The sequence below is a fragment of the Oreochromis niloticus genome, linkage group LG5, assembly GCF_001858045.2.
Source record: "Oreochromis niloticus isolate F11D_XX linkage group LG5, O_niloticus_UMD_NMBU, whole genome shotgun sequence".
Taxonomy (NCBI): Eukaryota; Metazoa; Chordata; class Actinopteri; order Cichliformes; family Cichlidae; genus Oreochromis; species Oreochromis niloticus.
This window is the reverse complement of record NC_031970.2, coordinates 31621597-31642998: the sequence shown is the minus strand read 5'-3', so window position 1 is coordinate 31642998 and position 21402 is coordinate 31621597.

The following is a 21402-nucleotide window of genomic DNA, read 5'->3' as shown; positions in this document are numbered from 1 at the left end:
CTCCACCTTTTATTTCATTCGTGAGTGACTCTGAATGCAAAGTATCTATTTATAGATTTGTCATTCATCCCTTTTCCCTAATCAAGCCGTGTTGTTTCGCCAACAGTTATGCTTCCCTACATCTGTTTCTAATTCCTTGGGGGGGGGAAACGGGATAATAAATCCACCTCTATCAGTAAAGATTTAGAGAGAAGGGTTAATTGAGATATGTGGATATGGGCATCAGATTACTTCGCTAAAAGCCTTTATTTCAAGAAAGAATAATGGCTCACTTCAAGTAATTTAGTCCTAATTTTGATCTATGTATGGTGTTTAAATTATGTTGTTTGGGTTTTAGCCTCCCTGGAGCTGCTGTTCCCCAAAATTCCTATGCTTTTCTTTGCATTACAATGTGCTGAGCATTCACAAACAAATATGGTTTTATCGATCAGATACAGAAGCTGATTTTTTCAATTAAAGTTCAGTTCAATAAAGTGTGAGCTCCACTGTATAGTGTGAGTCAAGATATTGAGCATGTTAATAAAATTGTCTAGTATTCAGTCGACAACAACTCATAAACTGTTTGCTCCATAAGTATGTGGGCATAAAAGACTCAATTAATGAAAATCAAGCAACATACCTGATTTCAGTTTGGCTGCTCCCCCCTTCAAGCTCATCTTCTTGTGCACCTCTGGACTGCTGGTATTTTCAGATTGCTCTGTAAAGTCCTGCTCTGACTCCTTCCACTTGTGCACCTTTGACCAAGGTTATTATAATTAACTAAAACTAACAAAAGTAAAAAAATCAAAACTTTCTGTAACAGGCTTTGATAGACTTTTAGAGATTTTGGATATCTACGACAGCGGTCCCCAACCCCCGGGTACCGGTCCGTGAGTCATTTGGTACCGGGCTGCGATAGTTGAGGCTCGGGTGTGAAATTCATGGTTTTCAGGATTTTTATCATTTTTAGCATCATTTTTTTAGTGTTTTTATCACTAACTCGGTTTCCCTGGGTCTTTTCCCGTGTCTTATGAATACATCTGTACGCATCTGTAACCGGAAGGTCGCCGGTTCGATCCCTGGGCTCTTTGTCCTGGTCGTTGTGTCCTTGGGCAAGACACTTTACCCTACCGCCTACTGGTGTTGGCCAGAGGGGCCGATGGCACGATATGGCAGCCTCGCTTCTGTCAGTCTGCCCCAGGGCAGCTGTGGCTATAGCTGTAGCTTGCCTCCACCAGTGTGTGAATGTGAGAGTGAATGAATAGTGGAATTGTAAAGTGCTTTGGGTGCCTTGAAAAGCGCTATGTAAATGCAATCCATTATTATTATCTACGAGAGTGTGAGTCAACTGCTTTCGAAAACTTTGTGTTTTTATTGTAAAACTGATTTTCCTAAATCTTGCCTCTGGCATATGCCCTGCATCCAATAATAACTAGACTAAAATTAAGAGTAAAACTAATAAAAACTAAACTGAAACAAGCAAACTCACTCTGGAAACTTATTGAAATGAAAACGAATTAAAAGCAAATAATCAAAACAAACTAAAAATAAAAACTAATTACAGTTTATAAAACTTTAATAACTTTATCTGTGACCTCAAGCTTTTGATTCAAACTGACCCTCCTTTCTGTCACTGCCACTGCTTTTTTAAATAAGATGTAAATCTTAAAAACGCAAAATTAAATTATCTTTCGAAAGCTGCAAACACAACTCAAACAGGACAAAGCGAGGCATTTGTTAGGGGATATTTATAGTACTGCTCCTTCAACAGGAACATTTTATGTGTGACTTAAGCAAAATAAACCGTTTCATCCCTCATTGTGATGAAGGAACACAGACTTCACTGTGTGTCATCCAAAGCACTGGGGAAATGTTGTCACATGCTAAAAGCAAGACGCCTCCCTTTACCTGTTTCAAATTCTCTTGAGTCAACTGACCTTTAAGTTGACAGGAACCATGGCCTTATTCCTTCTTATTTATTTATTTACTCAGAGGTCATAGCGATATTGTTCACTGGTGAATTATAAACCGAGATGCTATCAACCCAGCCACACTGGTCCTTCTCCTATCCCAGTATGTCATATCTCTTCAACACAATATAACTTGCTTTACACTTTTGCTAGTAGTTTTTGTTGACCTGCACATCTGTATTTGATGATGTTTTCAAGCTGAGTTAAAAGTAAGGTCACTACAAATTACAAGGAAGGTCACCACAATGCTTTTCTGAAGAATGACACCTGGTATTTAAACTGAAGAGTTACAACAACAAAGAAAAGCGGTTTTCATTCAGGAAGATACCATCTTTGATAGGCTAATAGTCTACATTATTTCAGTGCATGGGACGCATCGCTGAAAATGGCTTCCAGCTGTCACCACAGTATCCTGCGCATCTTACTTTGTGGAACAAGTGTGGATTTTAATTGCATCCAGGAATAGGGGGGAATAAATGATGTCAATACAGTAGCATTAGTTCGTACAGTCTCCATAACAAGTAATTTTAGATGACATCAGCTTGCTCCTTTTAATAAATTATTCTATAATCCTTTCTCCTTTGGACAAGACTCACACTAAGCCTGGTGATAATAGGCTGCCATAAGTGAAAGTAGACAAGGACTGAGCTTGTGCAGATAAACAACCAGCTGAGGAAGACGGGGAAGTGAAGAAGGAAAAAGCTCTGACCAAATTCAGCAATCTGCATTTTGAGTTTCCTCAGGTCTAAACAAGATAATTTTTCATATATGCTCATGTTTATGCAGATAATAAATATAAGATAAATACATGCTTTTTTGTTACTTTAAGACAAGGATGATCTCTCTACTAACATTATGGCCAGAAAAAGCAAATTGAAACAGCACGATCTGGATGAGAAACAATAGATTGCTCTTCACTGGTTTATTCTGTCGCTGGATGTACTATGGTTTCTATTTAATTGACATGTTGGATGAGTTAAAGTTAATGCTTTCACTTCAAAAATCACCACGGGCCAAAAATATGCTTTGAGAGTCTGAAATACAGAAAAAAGACACAGAAGCTCTATATTTATTGACATAACACTCAAACAAACCCCAGGCTGAAATGTTTCATTTCACTATATTGTTATAATGTAGACCAAAGCAAATCATCAGTAGGACTAAAGAACATGCGCATGAAGATAGTTGTAACATAACAATAACATAAACAACACAATGGTTGTAATTTAAATCAACATCCTTGCTTTAGGACAGTGTTCAACCACACCCGTGTATCGAGGAGAAGAGTGAAAATTCAGGAATTTGACCTCTTTGAGACGTTTTCTCCAGATGATATTGTAACAGCTGTACTCATCTCTAGAGTAAATGTGTGAGAGATGCTGTCTTTTGAAGTATGAAGGATAGAGCCAGGCAGTCTTTGCAGGTCAAAGTAATTACAGAGCAACCTGAAGAGAAAGGCCAGAGACGTCAGAAAGAGGTATCTGGTCTGGCCTCAGATTACCTGCTATGACCCACCACCCCTCCAAGCTTATTGTTAACACCACAGATTTTATATTGAGAAATATATTTATAACACACTATAGCTTGAAAATCATGAAGAAGGCTTTTGTAAAAAGGGCATGACTGCCTTAAGCAATTCCAGGGTTACCTTTTTTATAACATAGTAACCTTAATACAGCACTCTGTGTGTGAGCTGTGTGTTTTTAGACTACCCACCTGTTTTGCTTTCTTTGTGTTGGTGATCAAAATCACACTTGCTGTCCACCAGAACAATCTTTTCCAGACAGCATTTCAAGAATTGTCTTTCATTAAATTCATCCCTGTATTTAATGGTTCTTTTCACTCATTTACATATCATAAAACATTCCTCTCAGCCCTGCTAGCTGCTTTAAAGGGCAACACAGAGCATTAAATTTACAATATCACATTTAAAGACATACTTTTCTTAATTTAAGGAGATTCATTAAAAAAAACAAACAAAAAAAACTGATTATTACAACCCCAGCTGTCTTAGGGCAAGAGGCATGAGACACCCTGGACCGGTCGCCAGTCTAACACATAGACACAGACAACCATTCACACCTATGGGTAATTTAGAGCTTCCAGTTAACCTATCCCCACTAAATGGATGTCTTTGGACTGTGGGAGGAAGCTGAGGTACCCACGCAAACACGAGGAGAACATCCAAACTCCACTCAGAAAGACACCGGCCTGACGGTGGATTTGAACTCAGGACCTTCTTGCTGTGAAGGGACCGTGCTAACCACCCGACTATTACAAAAGTCCATACATTATTTTCCTAAATAAAAAAATGTAACTGTGTGGGCCTATTTGTCACTCCTCCATGCTCTTGTCTTGCTGTATGTCATAATGAAGCCGCTGCTGGTCCGCAGCTGTCTTCACAAACACACTGTAGACAAAAACACTGTAGCATGTAACATGTGTGCCAGCAACGAGGTCAGTGTGTGGGAAAACATGTCTATCTGTGAGTGAATGTGTGCAGAGGCAATAACCCTGACAAGCAGCATTTTAGCACGTCCATAAATCAGAGTTACATCAATGTTTTCTTATATGTGTGCAGAGTTTCTCTCTTTCAACCAAAAACACACCATGCATATCTCTGTTTCAGCAAAAATGACATACATGCATAAATATCTGGCTTTTATATGTTGACAGGGAAAGCGCCGTTGGTCGCCAAGATGACATTTGCCACCAGTGTCGCTGAGATATGAGTGACTCTCAGTCTCCCTTTTTCTGATACTCTCTCTGGGTGAGACTGAGACCCAGTGACGCTGAGATAAAAGGGGATGTCACTCAGCATCTGCAACAAGGCTACCCACCTGCTCCAAATACCACACAACTCAACAGCTAACGAGATACCTGGCTGTATTAGCAGAGAGATGCTGGAATACAGTATTTCATTAAGGGTCACTGCCGGTTGGGTGATTCCAGCCCAGCTCTGGCATAGAGCGGTGGCAAGACATGGTTGCAGGACAATGAGGTGATTATCTGTCATTTGATAATGCTGCCAAATACCAGCAATACCATGTTGATTGAGCTGCTATCAAATGCCAGGATCTGCGGCTCTGGGGAACAGGTGGTAAATACTTATCGGAGTCTCAAGAGACCTCCTCCACCCAGCCCAATCTTCAGTTGCACATTAACCTTGCTATAAGCTAGAAATGTCATGGTCTTTTTTTCATCTTTATTTTTTTATATGTAAGCCTTCTTTTATACATATATTCTCCAAGCGTCTTCCTTATTCTTCCTGCGACTCGTGTATTTCCCTTTTCTGCATCTCACTGTTGGCTGTGCAATATTTTTCTTGGTTCCTGTTCCAATTTCATCTGTTTCAGCTTTATTTTTTCATGGTTAGTCTGGTATTGTGCGTTCTTTACTGACGTTCTACCTTCCATTCATCACCCTCACTACTGCCTTATTTGACTTTACCCGAGCTTTATTTTCCCTTTGCTCGATGTTTATATTTAGTCTATGTGTTCTCCCTCGGTCTTTGTCAAGTTGTCATCTGGTCTGCTTTTTGTTACCGTTATCTTTTGAGCTTTACCAGCATGCCAAGAATGGTCTTCTCTGTTCTCAGATAATTCATGTCAAAGATACTCCTCTAAATCTCGAAATTTCCACCAAATGTTTTTGTGGTCATCGAATAGAAATTTGTGTCCATGCTGTGTCTTAAGCTCGACTGAAACCACATCGCTTTGTGCAAAAATAAACCCTTTATGCCATTTATGCAAGTAGAAGCTTCCAAAATGTGATGGAGTGGAAGCTGGTTTACAATGTTTGAAGCACTGTTAGCACTAGCCGAGCAAACTGGCTAAACATGCTCAGACATGGTATGGATTACGTATTGTGACTAACCAAAGAAATACTTTTGTAGTTATCAGCAACTTACTGCTTCAATAGATTTAAATGAATCTAAATGCCAGTGTCATCTGGGTAAAACAAAAATGTTTCAGCACTGAGAAAACAAAAAGGTGACAACACACTGTTGACACAGCGATGGCCTAAGTTCAGAAGAGATGAACAACTAAGCCTGCAGAGAAGAACAGGTGGCCCAACATTCATGCAGCTCAGTCATGGACATGATCCTTTAACCCTCAGACCCTTGGGGAGACATAAGCAACCTACAGTTTGTTTCACGTGTTAAGGAGCAGTTGTCCTCTGTCAGCGTTCTTGGAAATAACAGTTAACTACATTTAGACTAAAACATTAACTAAGTATAACCAAATACCCTATGTTACTCTGTGTTTTATTGTATGCATTATACTATGCGTGTCTTACCCAAACCCTTTTAAACTAAACAAAATTAACCAGTGAATAAATCTATAAATGAATTTTGTATTTCTGTCTACTGGATAGAAAAAATAGAAAGGCACTGAACTGGTTCAATTGTAGGTGCCATAAGGTCTCCAAATACAACAGAAAATCAAGATGACATACAAAAAAGATGTTATTTGTTTGTATGTGTTGATATAGTGCATTTCATATTTATTAATGGATGGAGGTCTGCATACTGTGTTGTACAGCCCATTGGGTTTGCATATAAAATATATGATTTTTAAACAGTGTATCGGTGTATAACAGCACCGTATTAAAAAGTTTCTCTTGATCTTAGTGATAAATATGCACATTAGAGCACAAGCATGCTCTTGGACGTGTCTGCTCACGGTCAGGTCGAATATTTGGCAGGTTGCTGAGGTGACAGCGTGGCGAATAATAGCTGTTTATGAGAGAGACACATCAGCTCTACAAGTCACAAGCTGTAAATTATTATTGTTATTAGGAGGGCTATAAAGTCTTCATGTGAGGACAGGCCCTGTGAATTTGAAGCATTAGAACCACAAACTGTCTTTAGTTAAAGCATGGGATCCTGAGTGTATGTGTGATTTACAGAACAGGTCATTTGGTGTGTATCACATCAGGACATTTATAAATACCCATAAACCCTCTCCCCTGGCTTTACATGTCTACAGAGAAGTTATTTATGGGAGCAGTTTCTTCTTACTGGTTAAAGTCTGATTTCTCTTTTAAACGTGGACCTTTTTCTGTCTTCACTGGCTTATCCCATTTACTTTGTCATTAACAGTTCATGTTTAATTCAATGATGTGTTGTAGATCGGCAGCAGTTCAAAATGGATGTGTTCTTTAACAAATCGCTCATTGCAGCTTATCACTATTTGTAAAACGCAAAACAAAAACCGTTTAAATATTCATTATCTTTTTTATTTTTGCACATTTATTTATTTATTTTTAAATTTGCTTCTGAAAAATCACCATAAAGGACGAAAGATTTTATTTCATATCATTTATAATCTCTCTGGTTTATTGGCCTGCTGGTTTTGGCATCACTCTCTGGCATACGCAATCACCAGTTGCTATGGACGCTTCACAATTAAAAGCGAGCGTGAGCTGAGTGCTGCTAATACTGCTCAAAGTAGCATTAGCATGGCTCTGATCTAGGACATGAAAGTGAAACGCGCCAGACTTGCTTCACCCAACTGGGCACATTTACACAGTCTGCACACAATGCTAGCAGAGAATCCCTCCCTTTAAATATGGGGCGGTTGCCATGGATACCACAGACTCAACACCAATTTCAATTACTCTCCATGTGGCACTGTGTGAAGGCCACACTACCTCAGAAATCCGACTCAAAGCAGCAGAAATGAAAGCTTTGACCAAACTGGATGTTATTAACTTCATCTTGTCATGCACGAGCAGCATGCATATGCTGAAAAATTAAAGGCTATGAGCTATGAAGGTTTTGGGATTTGTCTTAATCAGGCACATTGGTAACTCCAGTATCAGCCCATGAGTTACCAAACACTCATACACATTTATTCATGAGAGCTTTGTGCATAAATACAGTGTTAGGCACACACTACAACCTCAGAATGTTTCAATAATTCAAAACCAAAAGTTTCTCTGCCTGTGTCTCTTCTCTGTTTTTATCACATATTCCTTTTGCTTGGTTGCTCTCCTGGGAGCAACATGGCAAGGCTGGAGATTTTCAGTCTGGTTTATTCATTTTCCTCCCTTCCCATCTCGGATCAAACAGTGACACCTCGTCGGTTCCAAGTCACCCTACCTGCCATAACCAAAGACTTGGCTTATGTTTTTTGAAAGAATTGGACATATTTATTTTCGTGACCCTACCTTTGTCGTTGATTAGAGGCCAATAAAACTACCATAGTGGGTTGTCAGCATACAGTAAACATATTAATTTGACCCACATGTACAAACCTTGTGGTGATGCAAAAATGGAAACAAAAACATCTAGAATGGATTTGTGCCAGTCAATCAAGTAGATCTTGTGATTTTTGACTGGATAAGGGAAAAACCTGGATGTGCTGCTATGACTGACCAGTGAAGTGATGTTATTCTCTGAGCCGTCTCAAACTGAACGCTACCATTGATTGTCCAGGTAAAAGCTCACGATGGGTGTTAAGGTCACCCAGCTTTTTGATCTCTCACATGTTACTCATGCAGCAGCAGGAGGGTCGTTACCAGCATGTGCACAGGTAAAAGACAAAAAATCCCTCCTGCCTCAGTCAGTATTAACTGTTCTCTGTGTGTTGCTGTAAATAAGACTATTTCCTGGTGACAGGCACATTTCCCTGACAACGGACCACCACTGTCCTTCAGCTTGTGATGTAAATACCCACTGTGGAAAACCCCCTCAGGGTGGGGTATAGGTATGAAAGTGTATGTTTTTATTTGTGTGTGCAAATGTGAGGTGGTCTAGGATTGTGGTTGTGTTTGCACTATTGTGCATAACAGAGAGTAGAAGAAAGAAAGTGAGCCTTCTGGTTGGGTCAAAGTTCACTGCACAGCTTGCTCATTACAACCTTCAAGGATGTTTCAAACCGTTTGGTTGCTCAGGATGAAAAATTGATGGAAACCTTTGGAAATTCTGCCTTTGCTGACTGACAGAGGTTATTTAACATGTATCAGATCTATAAATGATCATTCAACTCATAATGTTCATATCTGAAAATATTGTTATGTTTGTAGATATAACTTGCTGACAAGCAAGAAACAATTTGAATCGTTTTGCATTTTTATAACTGATCGATCCAGTCCTTAGTGAGATTTATGTAAACTGTCATGTAGTTGGAAAAACAAATTACTACCTGATTCAGCTGTTTCTTTTTATTGATGACAAGCAAATATTAGCATGCTAACTTGCAAAACTAAGATGGTCAATATGGAAAACATCAACTTGTTGGCGTTGTCATCAACATTAGCGTTTCCAAGCCTTGTTCCACACTAGTATAAGTCATATAAGGATTGCATGTGGTGTTTTTAAAACTGCATCCATCTCTTCCACCTCTTTTGTCATGACATATAAGGTTTATTCTCCTCTTTGCTTATCTCTCTTCTCTTATCAGTCAGCTGTGTGTCACTATCCAGACCTCCATCAGAGAGCTGCTTGCTAATACTTGAGTGTACTGTTGGGCTGCCTGCTGGGATACGGGGATTATCTGATCACCTGTTCCACGCTGCATTCCCTCACTTGCTATCTGGGAGAGCTGCAGGTTTTAGTTGCAGGTGGTGTTTTCCTCTTCAGCCCCCCTCTGTTATATTTTTTCTCTCATTAGCTTTTCTCATTGAAAAGGTAATGAGAGTTGCTACTGACACCGTAAATTTCCATGAATCACCCCAGGTATTTCTCACAAGAAAACTTCTGATGTAATACCAAAAAGTTTCCCTGAGGCCAAGAACCATTACCACAGAGCTCAACAAACGACTGTTTTATCCTATCCTGTTTAAGAAGAAAATAGTCTGCGTGCCATAGAGATATTTACTATTATGCTCTGGTGGTGGGCGATTGTAGTATTTCCAGTATTTCCAGTAAAGATAAGTTAATGTTACATTTCAGCCAAATGGCAAACCCTTAGCTGGAACCATAACAGTTTGCTTTATTTCTATGTCACATATCTCAAAGTGATATTGCTGTCCAAGCTGGGACTGATCTCTCAAAGTCACACCCCGAGACTTGCAGTGATCGCCCTCCTTCAATGAGAACCAGACCAGCATGCTTAGCTACTGGCCCGAGACTGGGCCGTTGTGAGCTGGTCATTCATCACATAATAACTTAAAATCTGAGATCAGGACATTCTCTCTATACAGTGGTTTTATTTTATCCCTTTTCTTTTACATTTCATAAAGCGTTTATGAAGCAAGCTTATCCTGTCATCAATATTGCCTGGAGAGTACTCGCAACAACAAATCCACCCTTGGAAATATGTAGTGTTTTTAAAGCTGATTTTAATGACCTGGCACCAGCACGACTGGGTGACATGCATATATTGTCCTCAGACTCCCTTCACACTGTATAACGTAATTAGATAGAATTTCCTGAGGCAGTCTCACAAATATGTTTCTCTCTTTATGCAAACCAAAGAGGCTGCTTTGAAGTAAGTTAGTATTTTTAAACTGCGGGTAAAAGAGCGCTTTCTTTTTCAAGTGTGAGTCATACTAACGTGACAAAAGTAAATTTTGTGCATGAGACTAATGTTGATGCCAGGGAGCAAGATTTGTCCTGGAAAGTCCTTTAGAGGTGACAGTGCCAATAGGTCGTATAAGGAGAGCACAAAGGGTTTTCAAGGAAGGACAGAAATCCAGCCAGCCCTAGAAACCAAAACAGTTTGCGGTTCAAAAGGTTCATGCGGAGTACTGTTTGATGAAGTCTCCTGCTCTTGTTTGAAAGGAATGAAAGTCAGTATAATTTCCAGCAGTGTGTTACTGACAGGATTGCTGCGCTGATACTAAACTCGAAGCCATTAAAGACCTTGACAGATGGTGTCTAGTATACACAGGCCTTCACATACGGCAACCTGCTCACATATCATCTAGGTAGAGAGCTATTAATTACTGCCAGTAATTAGAAGTGCATAAAACTCTGTGACTTTGTCACCCTTTGGAGCCCATCTGTAAGATATGAACATTTGGATGACATCTGATCATGATGTCTATTGCAGCTGGGTCTCCCACACACACCTGAGCAAAATTTCAGTGGCTCTGATAGTGTTGCAGATGGAAAATAATCATTCCTGACAGGAAAAGTCTGGCTGCACTTGATATCTTCACTCGGGGTTTATAAAATAAACAGCAGCATGCCTTTAAAGTGCCCTTTAAACCTAAATACACACTTCTAAGTAGATGTTTTTAAGAAGGACTTTCACTCAGTAATCAATCACATCCAGGTCATTGAGTTTTAAGGTGTTCCTCTTTCTTCTGTTTAAGTGGAAGAGCTGTTCATTTACTGCCTGAAGAATTGTGTAGTCGTAAGCTACAACATGACAAAGTTGTACCGCACAGCTGGATTGTCACTGACAGGAGAATGAAATCATTCTGGAAGTGACCTTTGTGCATCTTCAAGTCAGTCTGGTTGCACTGCTTGCATTTTTTATTTATTTGTATCTTTTTAACATACATCACCGATTCCTCCATGGCACTGCGAACTATACATTTGCAGAAAAACACAAGTGTTGCTACAGACATCTAGGGGCACACAATGTTCAACCCAGCAGCCACTCCCATGACATCATGCAATCCCACTGAGCTCAGTTCACACCCAAAAGCAGCTAAAGATTAATGTGTAAAAAAGGATTGATCGTGTTTGTGTAAACTTTGCAAAAGTCAATTTTACTGATTAAGGACAAATCCAATCTTGAAGCTGTGTATCATTTGGCGATGTTGACAGTGTTACATAGTTCCCAGAAAATTAATTCAATCCAGGCTTTGGCCTTTAGTGTTCCTGGCGCTGTGTAGTCTACAAACTGAGAAGCTGCGCAGCCCAGACATGCAGGACCCATAGCCCCTCCAGCACTATGGCAGACAACACAAGTACCACACATAGAGAGCTGGAATTTTAACAGTACTTAAAACACAATGTCACTAAGTCTCCTGATAGTCACATGCAGGTATGTTTCTATACTTTTCTCCACACTTTTGGCAATGGGGGGTCATTGTGCTCAAGCTGAAGGACATCAAAGTATTCACGCACCCTGCAAACGCTACAGTTGCAGATGGTTTTAAGATAATTTTGAGCATGACTGTGCACATCCTTCCTGTCAGTCTTCACTGGAATCTTGCTGAGATATTTATGGATGATAAGGGGCATGCTGATATGTGCATTTTTGTTCTTTCTTCTGGCTCAGACCTACTGTATTCCAGTCACAGTAGCACGGTAACTAAGAGATAAAACTAGTCAGCAAATGTGGATTTGGCACAGGTGAGAGAAATTGGTTTTGGGATGTCATGTCATAACAAGGTATTCTTTTGGAATAACAAGTGAGATCCCGTCATTACTGGGTGGTGTGCGAGGCAGTATCACCCTCACATGTATGTAAGGCACACCCTTGAACTGTCACCAGGGTAGTGGTATCCTGTGAGCTGGCAAAAGGAAAGAGACAAACGTCAACAGGGAGAAGCGAAACAAGTATGGTGCTTCAGCATCCTTCCTTTGTGTTTTGAACACCTTTTTGGAAGAGTAGAATCTGTTTATATGGGACCTGACAGCATTCCCACTTCACTGTTTGACCAGTCCAGGCTATTTCTCATGTTAGCTGATTCACATTCAGCTCCAAACCACCAAAGTGCAATCTAAGGGGCATGAGCCAACAGAATCGCATCATCTGCAAAAAGCAGAAATAAGATCCTGTCTAGAAATTCTGTCCATAAAAATGTTAACAAGAATGTGATAAAGGGGAGCCCGAGAATGATACTACGTTTTAAGTGAAGTTGAAAATCAGAATTTCTGAGTTCCCAGGTAGAATTTTCAATCGGAACGATGCCTCAATTCAGATTTCCTACTCAGAGCAGCCCCCCAACCCTGACTTAACAATCCAAGATGGCAACAGTGAATGTAAACATAAGTAAAACTTTTAATCTGCGCTGCCACTGTTGTGTATTTGTGACTATCTAAAAAAACATATGCTTCATGCTCTACCATGAACGAGCTGCAGCAGTGTTTTAAAGTGCAAAAACCACAGCATTGTGCTGTCTTGTCGGTGATGCATGTATGGCTTTACCTCGCTAGGGAACAAAACAAATCCTGTTTTTCCTTGCTTTTCCCACTTTACTACTGGAACACTGTCAACTTGGGAGTGACATCACTCCCAGTTCCGGCGTTTAACTTCCAAAGCAAATGGAATGCAATATGAATCTGACGTCTTGCTGGCAACGCGAACCAGCAATCCACTGCTGTTGTACAGGGCCTGGAAACAACTAAAAACAACTAAAGCTAAAAATACATCATGGCAGTTATAGCACACACTTCTCTTCATGCTTTGCTCAGGACATGCTGCCATGTGACAGAAGGAACAAACAGTTGCTACCTTCCTGTCTGTGATTCAGGAGCAAAGGTAACACATTTTACAAGTAGATATTTCAGCCAAGTTACATAAGCAGGTGGAGTTTTGCTCCTTCCCATAAAGGTCATTTTTTTGGATTCAGGCTTTCAGTGTAGCAGTAACTGCTCTCCTTTTCATGTGTGACATGACCATGACCAAGTGCATTTGTGAAGGTCTGGCTCACAGTCTCTGTTCTCATTAATCTGAAAGGTCCTCCTCGAACTATTCCCACAAAGTTGGACTCTGAAATTGTCCAAAATGTTTTGGTAGTTTCTGACACTGGAACTAAGGGGCTGAACCCAACTTCTGAAAACAACCCCACACCATAATCCTGCCTCCACCAAAGTTTAACTTGATGCACTGTTTTCCTGGCAATCGCCAAATCCGGACTTGTCCATCAGCTTGTCATGCAGAGAAGTTTGATTTGTCACTCCAGAGTAGACGTCTCCACTGCTCTGGAGGTCTGTAGCAACTGACTCTTTAGAAAGTTGGTGCCGCATCATCCACTGAGCCCACTCGGTGATTTTATGCAGCCCACCACTTTGTAGTTGAGTCGTTCCCACTTCCCACACTTTGTTATAATACCACTAACTGACTGTGGAATTTTTAATAGTGAGGAAACTTCACGACTGCACAGGTAGCATCCTATCATGGTACCATGTAGGAATTCACTGAGCTCCTGAGAGAGACCCATTGTTTTACAAATATTTATAGAAGCAGTCTCTATGACATTTGTCACGGGGTCTGTATGAACCCCATTTGGTAGGATGAGAGCTAAGGAGCTTAATTGCTTGGGCTTATTCCCTTTAACTCTGCTCGCACTTTGCAGTGTAGAGTCCAGCAAGACTAATGGAGCCACTTTTTTGAGTCACAGTCTTCCTTAGGGAATGAGGTAGCTTGCTGGATGTTACACTAATTTTGTTCTGTTTTATGGATGCCCATTCCTACAGATCTGTTTATTACCAGAGTATTGTTTTTTTTAGTTTACATATTATTTTACGGAAAAAACTTCATAAACAAAAAATAAATAAAGGGACATTTGGTGATTTCTCAAAAATGTTTAAAAAATGCCAACAAGTGATAATATAGACTATATTTTGTTAATTACTTCACTCAATTTACTAAATTATAAACTGAAATCGTTTACACTTCTTTGTGGAATCACACTACATTACTCAGAATACGCACCTAAACTATCCAGTTTAGCTATTTCCTTTTGCCCTTCACCAACTCTTGCATCAAACCTTTCCTCCAAAGGGACTCAGCATTTAGATGGGGGCAGCAATATGAACAGCAAATAGTTTACCTGTGAAAACATCACCCATCCACCCACAAACACTAATATTTGGTCTATTAAAGTGTATGTGGAATGTAGCTGAAAATAATTTAGATCTGAAAATGTCTCGGTGCACAGACTGTTAAATCCTGCTCTAAAATGATAGCTGTAAATGCTTCCAATGTTGCCATGTATTTAATGTCTTTTAATGTTGCATTTAACTTGAGCTGGCCTACTCAAGTCAGCTAAAGTAGTTTGAGATACTGGGAGTGTATTTGACTTCATGGGTGAGAAAGGTGAGGATAAGGGTGTGGGAGAGGAAGGGAGTATCCTGTCTCTCCAGAAACAATACAAGTTACACAAGCCAGTATTGAGAGTCTGCAGGATCAGTTCTCTTAGGGAGTTTAAGATAACCCTTCAGCTCTGGCAGTGGCACCACCTCAACAACCAGGTTTACGTAGTTGGCATGGAAATGGCGAAACAGAAAAGTATCAGCTCAAGGGAACAAAAGTGGCACAGAGTTTGTGGTTTTGCTGGGTGGATTCATTCCACTGGTGGTTGAGTATCATGTTTTCATTATGTTTTGTAAATTAAACCCAGCCAATTTGTTGTTAAGGAGGCAGAATGTAGAGATGGGTGCAACAATTTCCAAAACTGTACTTGACCTGAAAAACAAAAAGAAAAAAATGACAACTTCTAAATGTATTGGTGAATTTAGCCAGTTGGAAAAAGTCACAAGTAGGGATGGGTTCTGATAAGAATGTAGCAATGACAATTCCATTGTTGATATTAGTTTCTCTATTGATTCTCTTTGGATTCTCATTGGCTCTGCTTTGAGAGTTACCACCATTGCTAAGCAGCGTATCAAATCCTTAACGTGGTAACGCTGTGTGATCAAATGTTTATTCATGTTGGAGGTATTCATGTTCCCCTCCTGGTTGTCATCGGTGTTGGGGTAATGCAATATATTACTTAATGACTCCCAGGAGAAAGTAATTTATTACAATACTCTTTACATTACTTTCACTCTGAAATATGACTTAAAACACATTGCCTCATAATTACCATTTATTATTATAAACCTATAGGCTTCAGCCTCACACACAAACACAAATCCCTATCCCACGGAGGACACAAATATGATCTTTCTCTCAGTATTTACATATGAACACAAAGCTCATAGCACGACACAAAGATGAAAACCAGCACAAAGAGACTTCAAAGCAATCACCACGGTGATTCTATTATTTTAGAAACATGAACAGATAGAAACGGAGGCTGCAGCCTGACTGACAATCACTGATACCTGCTGAAATTCAGGGTCTGGTTGCTTGGCTGGGACCAGCGTTCACTCAGCTTTAACATCATTCTGAGTTCTTGGCTAGATTAGCATTAGTGTCTTGATGCAGCTGCTTCCAAAGATCTGAAGTTGTGCAAGAAGCATAAAACAGTTGTTTCTCAGTTTCGCAGTTTCCGCTTTACCGTAGCGCTCTTATCTTTTTTGTGCAATTAAAATAAAAGTAATGTTCACATCCATGATGTAGACTGTAGACTGCGACACTAATTCCTCCAACCGTGCACAAACTAAAATCAGCTGATTGTAGTGCAAGTGGAACCAATAACAGGAATCGATAGGCAGGCAGACTAACAATTCCAAGGAATGGCATTACTGGATTCCCATCCCTAGATGCAGGTTTACCTCAGCCATAGAACTTATAGTTAAGGCTCGTAAGGCTCAGATACCTGAGGGACTTCATGCACTGACTGCTCCTTCTCGACTCATCTATTCTCCCTCCCCACGTCTACATACCATTGCAGCATGTCAGTACATTTCTGTCTTCTGTCTCCCTGAGTTTGTGTTTTGTCCCATCTCCCTATGCTCTCTTTTTCTGTTTTCTTCTCTTTCTTCTTTTCTTGCTACCCTCACCCCGAGGTGGTTGTCACATATGGCTGCCTAAAGAAGATCCTTTGTTGGATTTTTCTCCTTGGCTTATAGTCTAAATCACTTTGAGGCCACTGTTGTTGTCATTTGGTGGTATATAACCAGTGTTGGGCAAGTTACTTTGAAAAAGTAATTCAATTATAGTTACTAGTTACTTCTTCAAAAAAGTAACTGAGTTAGTAACGGAGTTAAATATTCTAAAAGTAATTAATTACTTGAAAAGTAACTATTGCGTTACTTTAAAAAAAACGTTTAACCCTCTGGGGTCCAGGGTATAATTTGCCATTTTTTTACTACTTTTGATTTTCCCTCCACATTTCACCTTTAAAAACTATTTACTTTGCCTTGTTTGGTATCATTCTTTTCAGCACAACCTCACGTGCCTGAATTTACAGTCATGTTTTCATTTTGACAAACTGTACTAACACAATTGATCTAAAATGCACAAGTTTTGCAAACAACAAAGTTATTTGCATCCATTTGCCTTTTACCCTTTTGTAAAATAACCATTTCAAACTATTTACAGAACAATTAGCTGTTAAGATGCCACACAAATTGTTTGTGCCACTCCAAAAAAATACTTTCTGTCCACTATAAAGGAGAACATCACAGCCTGATACCTGCAGGTCTGACAGCAGCAGGTGTATCACTCCTGTTTCTACCTGGAGACAGCAGTCGCCTCATTGTTCTGACACACAACACAAAACTATCCACAACACTACACACCAACTACACAAGACAACACATTAACTACACACTCCAAACACGCTAAACGTCACAAATCTCTCACATCTCAAAACTCGCTCTCTCTTTTCCTGCTCTCTCTCTCTCTCGCCGTCACTCCTAAAACGTCCCCTGTTTTGTTTTGTTTTTTTGCTCATAAGCAGAGAGCGCTTGCTAGCGCTAACGTGGCGAAACTATTGAGGAAAAAACGCCGCTTATATATTGTTTATCATGGCTCTGGTTTTACATGGCCTATCGACACAATTTATAAACTGGTATATATCACCTTGTTGCTTTGTCTTTAAGTGGTCATGTGATTGGCTTACCACGACTACTTTATTCTGCCTCAGTCAAACAGCAGCACACGTGCGATTGTTTTGCCCCCTGAGCTCCAGGTGTTGTGCTAGACAGCGATCGTGATTACCGTCCGCGGGAGCGCGCAGCTGCTTAAAGCTGTAGCGTCCAGATTACTTACAGCTACTTCCGTGCAACTGATATAAAATGCGGTAAGCTGAACACAGCTTCAACCGTCTGTTTGCTGAAAAATAGTAACGGACCGCATTTTCTTCCTAGTAACTGTAACGGCGTTGTAACGATAGGAATAGTAATTAGTTAGATTACTCGTTACTGAAAAAAGTAACGCCGTTACTTGTAACGCCGTTATTCCCATCACTGTATATAACTAACCTGAATTGATCCACGTTGAATCCAGAGACGGTCTCCTTCCCCCCCGCCCCCTTCATAAAGTGTGATATTTTGATTTGGGTGTAACATGCTTGATGGGTAGAAGAACACAGAACATTACTGACAATCAGATGCTGACTGACCTGTTGTTGGTGTTAGTGTGTTAGGAAAACAGGATCCATAGTAAGAAACGGCATCTATTAAATTTTTGTGGATCAATTATATTGACTGGACACTGTTGGACAACAATGATACTGTCTGAGATTACTAAATGTAAATTATTGTAAATTATTGTAAATTATTGCTAGTGTCAGTTCGGTCACTGGATATTGATAGCTGCATGTCTCCGCTGCCATGTACTGTATTCTCCACCCTCCCACATGGACTCCTTCATCTTCAGAAGTTTGCAGTTATTTCAAAAGTTATTTTTTCCCCTGAAATTAAAGCATGGCAGGAAATCAGCTGTTATTAGAAGATGAGTGCAGCAGATGAGGTCATGACCCTTGTATCCTATTGAAAGGAAGGAATGACAACCCAGAGGAAATATCGTGCTATTACCCACTAGGAGTCCCATGACATCCTCAGGAAGTAACCACAGCACAGAGTAGTGCCAAGTAAACACCACAGTAGACAGCAAGACACTGGGAGAAGGTGCAGGACACAGACTGTTCTTCACATCAATGGTCTCCACCCTTGAGTGCATTCATGTTCGTCCATTATTACATCAGACACACTTAATATAGTTTTGTTCTTACTTTTCTTTTCTTTTTTTCAGATTTTAGCTTTTGAGAGAGTATAGAGACAGTAACTACACATGCTGACAGAGGCATTGTTAGTTAGTCATGGATGGTTGTGTAATGAGTTTTGATACGTGTTAAAGAGTTATGTTAACAAATAATGCAACTGTCACAGCAAAGTCAGTGTCATGTTGTCTGCTGTTTAATTTCAGTAGTAAAATCCGAAGACACAAACTGATCATGTCCTGAATCTGAATTGTAAATTAATGATCAATACAACAAGTATTTATTAACCTGTCTGCATGTATTATGTATGTATTGGAAGCAGACCCTGGTTAACTTAGCTTTGCAAAACAGTGAAAACTGTGAGACGTAGCAACGTTTTTTTAATCTTCTATGAACATTACTTTTATCAGCCTACCAGCTCCTCTGAAACTCACTAGTTAACTTGCTATATCTTGTTTGTTTAACTCATAAAAAGGTGTAAAATTACATGTTGTGAAATGTGGGACTGTTTCTAGCCTGGAAGCACTTGTTAAGTGTCTGACTGAGACTCCAAGGTGCACATACACATACCTCCTATAAAACAGTAAATTGATACTTTTGCTCTTATGAATTCAAAAGCAAAACACATCATGTTAATTAGTTAGGTTTAGCAGGGAAATATTGCTGCCTTTGGACATAGACAGGTTTTCTGTTTCCCCCTAAGCTAATGTGGCTGACTGAGCTAAATGTCTGTGGAAGCTCTGAGTCATGCAGGTCGTAGCAGCCTTCAGCATTGAAATTCAATTCAGGTCCAATTGCCTTGAATTTCAAGCACTCAAGACCAGAGATGTGTTATTGTAATCTGATTACTTTTTTTTCAAGTAACAAGTAATGTAAGAGATTACTATTGCAAAAAGTAATTAAATTACCGTTACTTTCCCGTAAGCACGCTGTATTACTCTGTTAAATGTTAAACGAATTTCTTCAAGTCATAGACTGTTGCATACAGTTAAACTTTTGCTTAATACAATGTGCATAAAATTAAAAGATTAAAACTAATAAAACTTTGTTTTATTTTTCCATTTGATTCAATTTTATGTGATGGATTATGCATAAAAAATAGAATTAGGCTGAAAGGTCTATTGCTTTATTAAGTATTCGCATTGTGTATCATGTTTTTTAAAAAGCAACTAAGTAAAAAGTAACTAATTAGTCAAGTCAAGTCAAGTTGGCTTTATTGTCACTTCAACCATATACAGTTTGTACACAGTGAAGCGAAACAACGTTCCTCCAGGGCCAAGGTGCTACATGCAACATAAATTTACAACATAAATTAACAGAAAAACACTAAACTAGCTAACTAGAGACAGGACAGACTGACTTAAACATAACTTACAACATAAAATTAACAAAAACTAACTATCTAACTAAAACTAACTATCTAACTAGGTAGGTAGTGCAAAGGAAACAGTAAACATAAAAATATTGTGCAAAAAGAGCAGTTAATTACGTTTGAAAATAAGTAATCAGTAATGTAACTGGGTTCCTTTTTTGGAGAAGTGATCAGTAACAAGTAACTAATTTTTTCATGTAACTTGAACAACACTGCTCAAGACTAAGCTACGTATTTATTCTCTAAGCACTTATCTTATTTCTTTAAAGCTGGGAGTTGGCCCTGCACAGACTCTGCCCACTGGACAGCTGTGATAAATGTGAAGGAAGATATACATCTTGAACTTTTAACTATATTTTATAGTTTTACAGCTTTTGTATTGATAAAGACCTTGCTTATGGCCATTTAAAATATACCAAAAATATATAAAAAATTAACACCTGTTTTTCACTTTTCACCTGTTTTTATAATAAAAAACCCCCCAAACAAACAACAGAACATTTTCTGTTAATTAATAAAAATGTTCTGTCTTATTTTTACAGGATGGTCTATTGTCTATCTAGCTATATGTGAGTAACTAAGTTAAAAATAATTAATGTTTCTGCTACAGCTGCCCTAAATTAATGGCATTGTTATTTATCCATAAAAAGTACACACAAACATTTTGATCAAAATGATATTTTTTATGTCTTGATGTCTGCTCAGTCATCCAGGTAAGGACATAACAAAAAGCTGATTATGTTCATCTAGAAAAAATGCTATGTCAAAATAAAAGTGTTCTTCGTATCCATGAATTTTAATGTTTTTTCTATTAAAAAAAAGCAGAAAAAAATTTGATGCACAATGCTGTTTTAATAGTGTATTTAAATATGATTAAGATGTCAAATCACAATTATTTACATTTGTAAAAAGGAAAGTTAGTTTAAAGGTTGAATGTTTTATTTGATTGTGCACAAATACATTAATTCAGTTTGTTATTCACCTAATGAATGACAATATAAGTTTTTGACACATTTCTAAAATGTTTAGCGTTTTCTTTTTTTTAAATCATAGGTCGTCTAATAAATTTGTTAAGCACTGTATGTCTAAATATATCACATTAGTTAGGACGAAGCAGTGGAGCACTGATACGAGAGGATTAGAGTCAGCAATAAGGAGCTCAAAACAATGTGTCTTTTATGTGGAGCAGCAAGGCAAGTTTATTTATATAGCGCAATTCAACAACAAGGTGATTCAAAGTGCTTTACAGAGCCATTAAAAACAAAAACAAATAAAAAGCATGATTTAAAATTGATTAAAACAAACAAACAAACAAACAAAACAGTATATAAAATC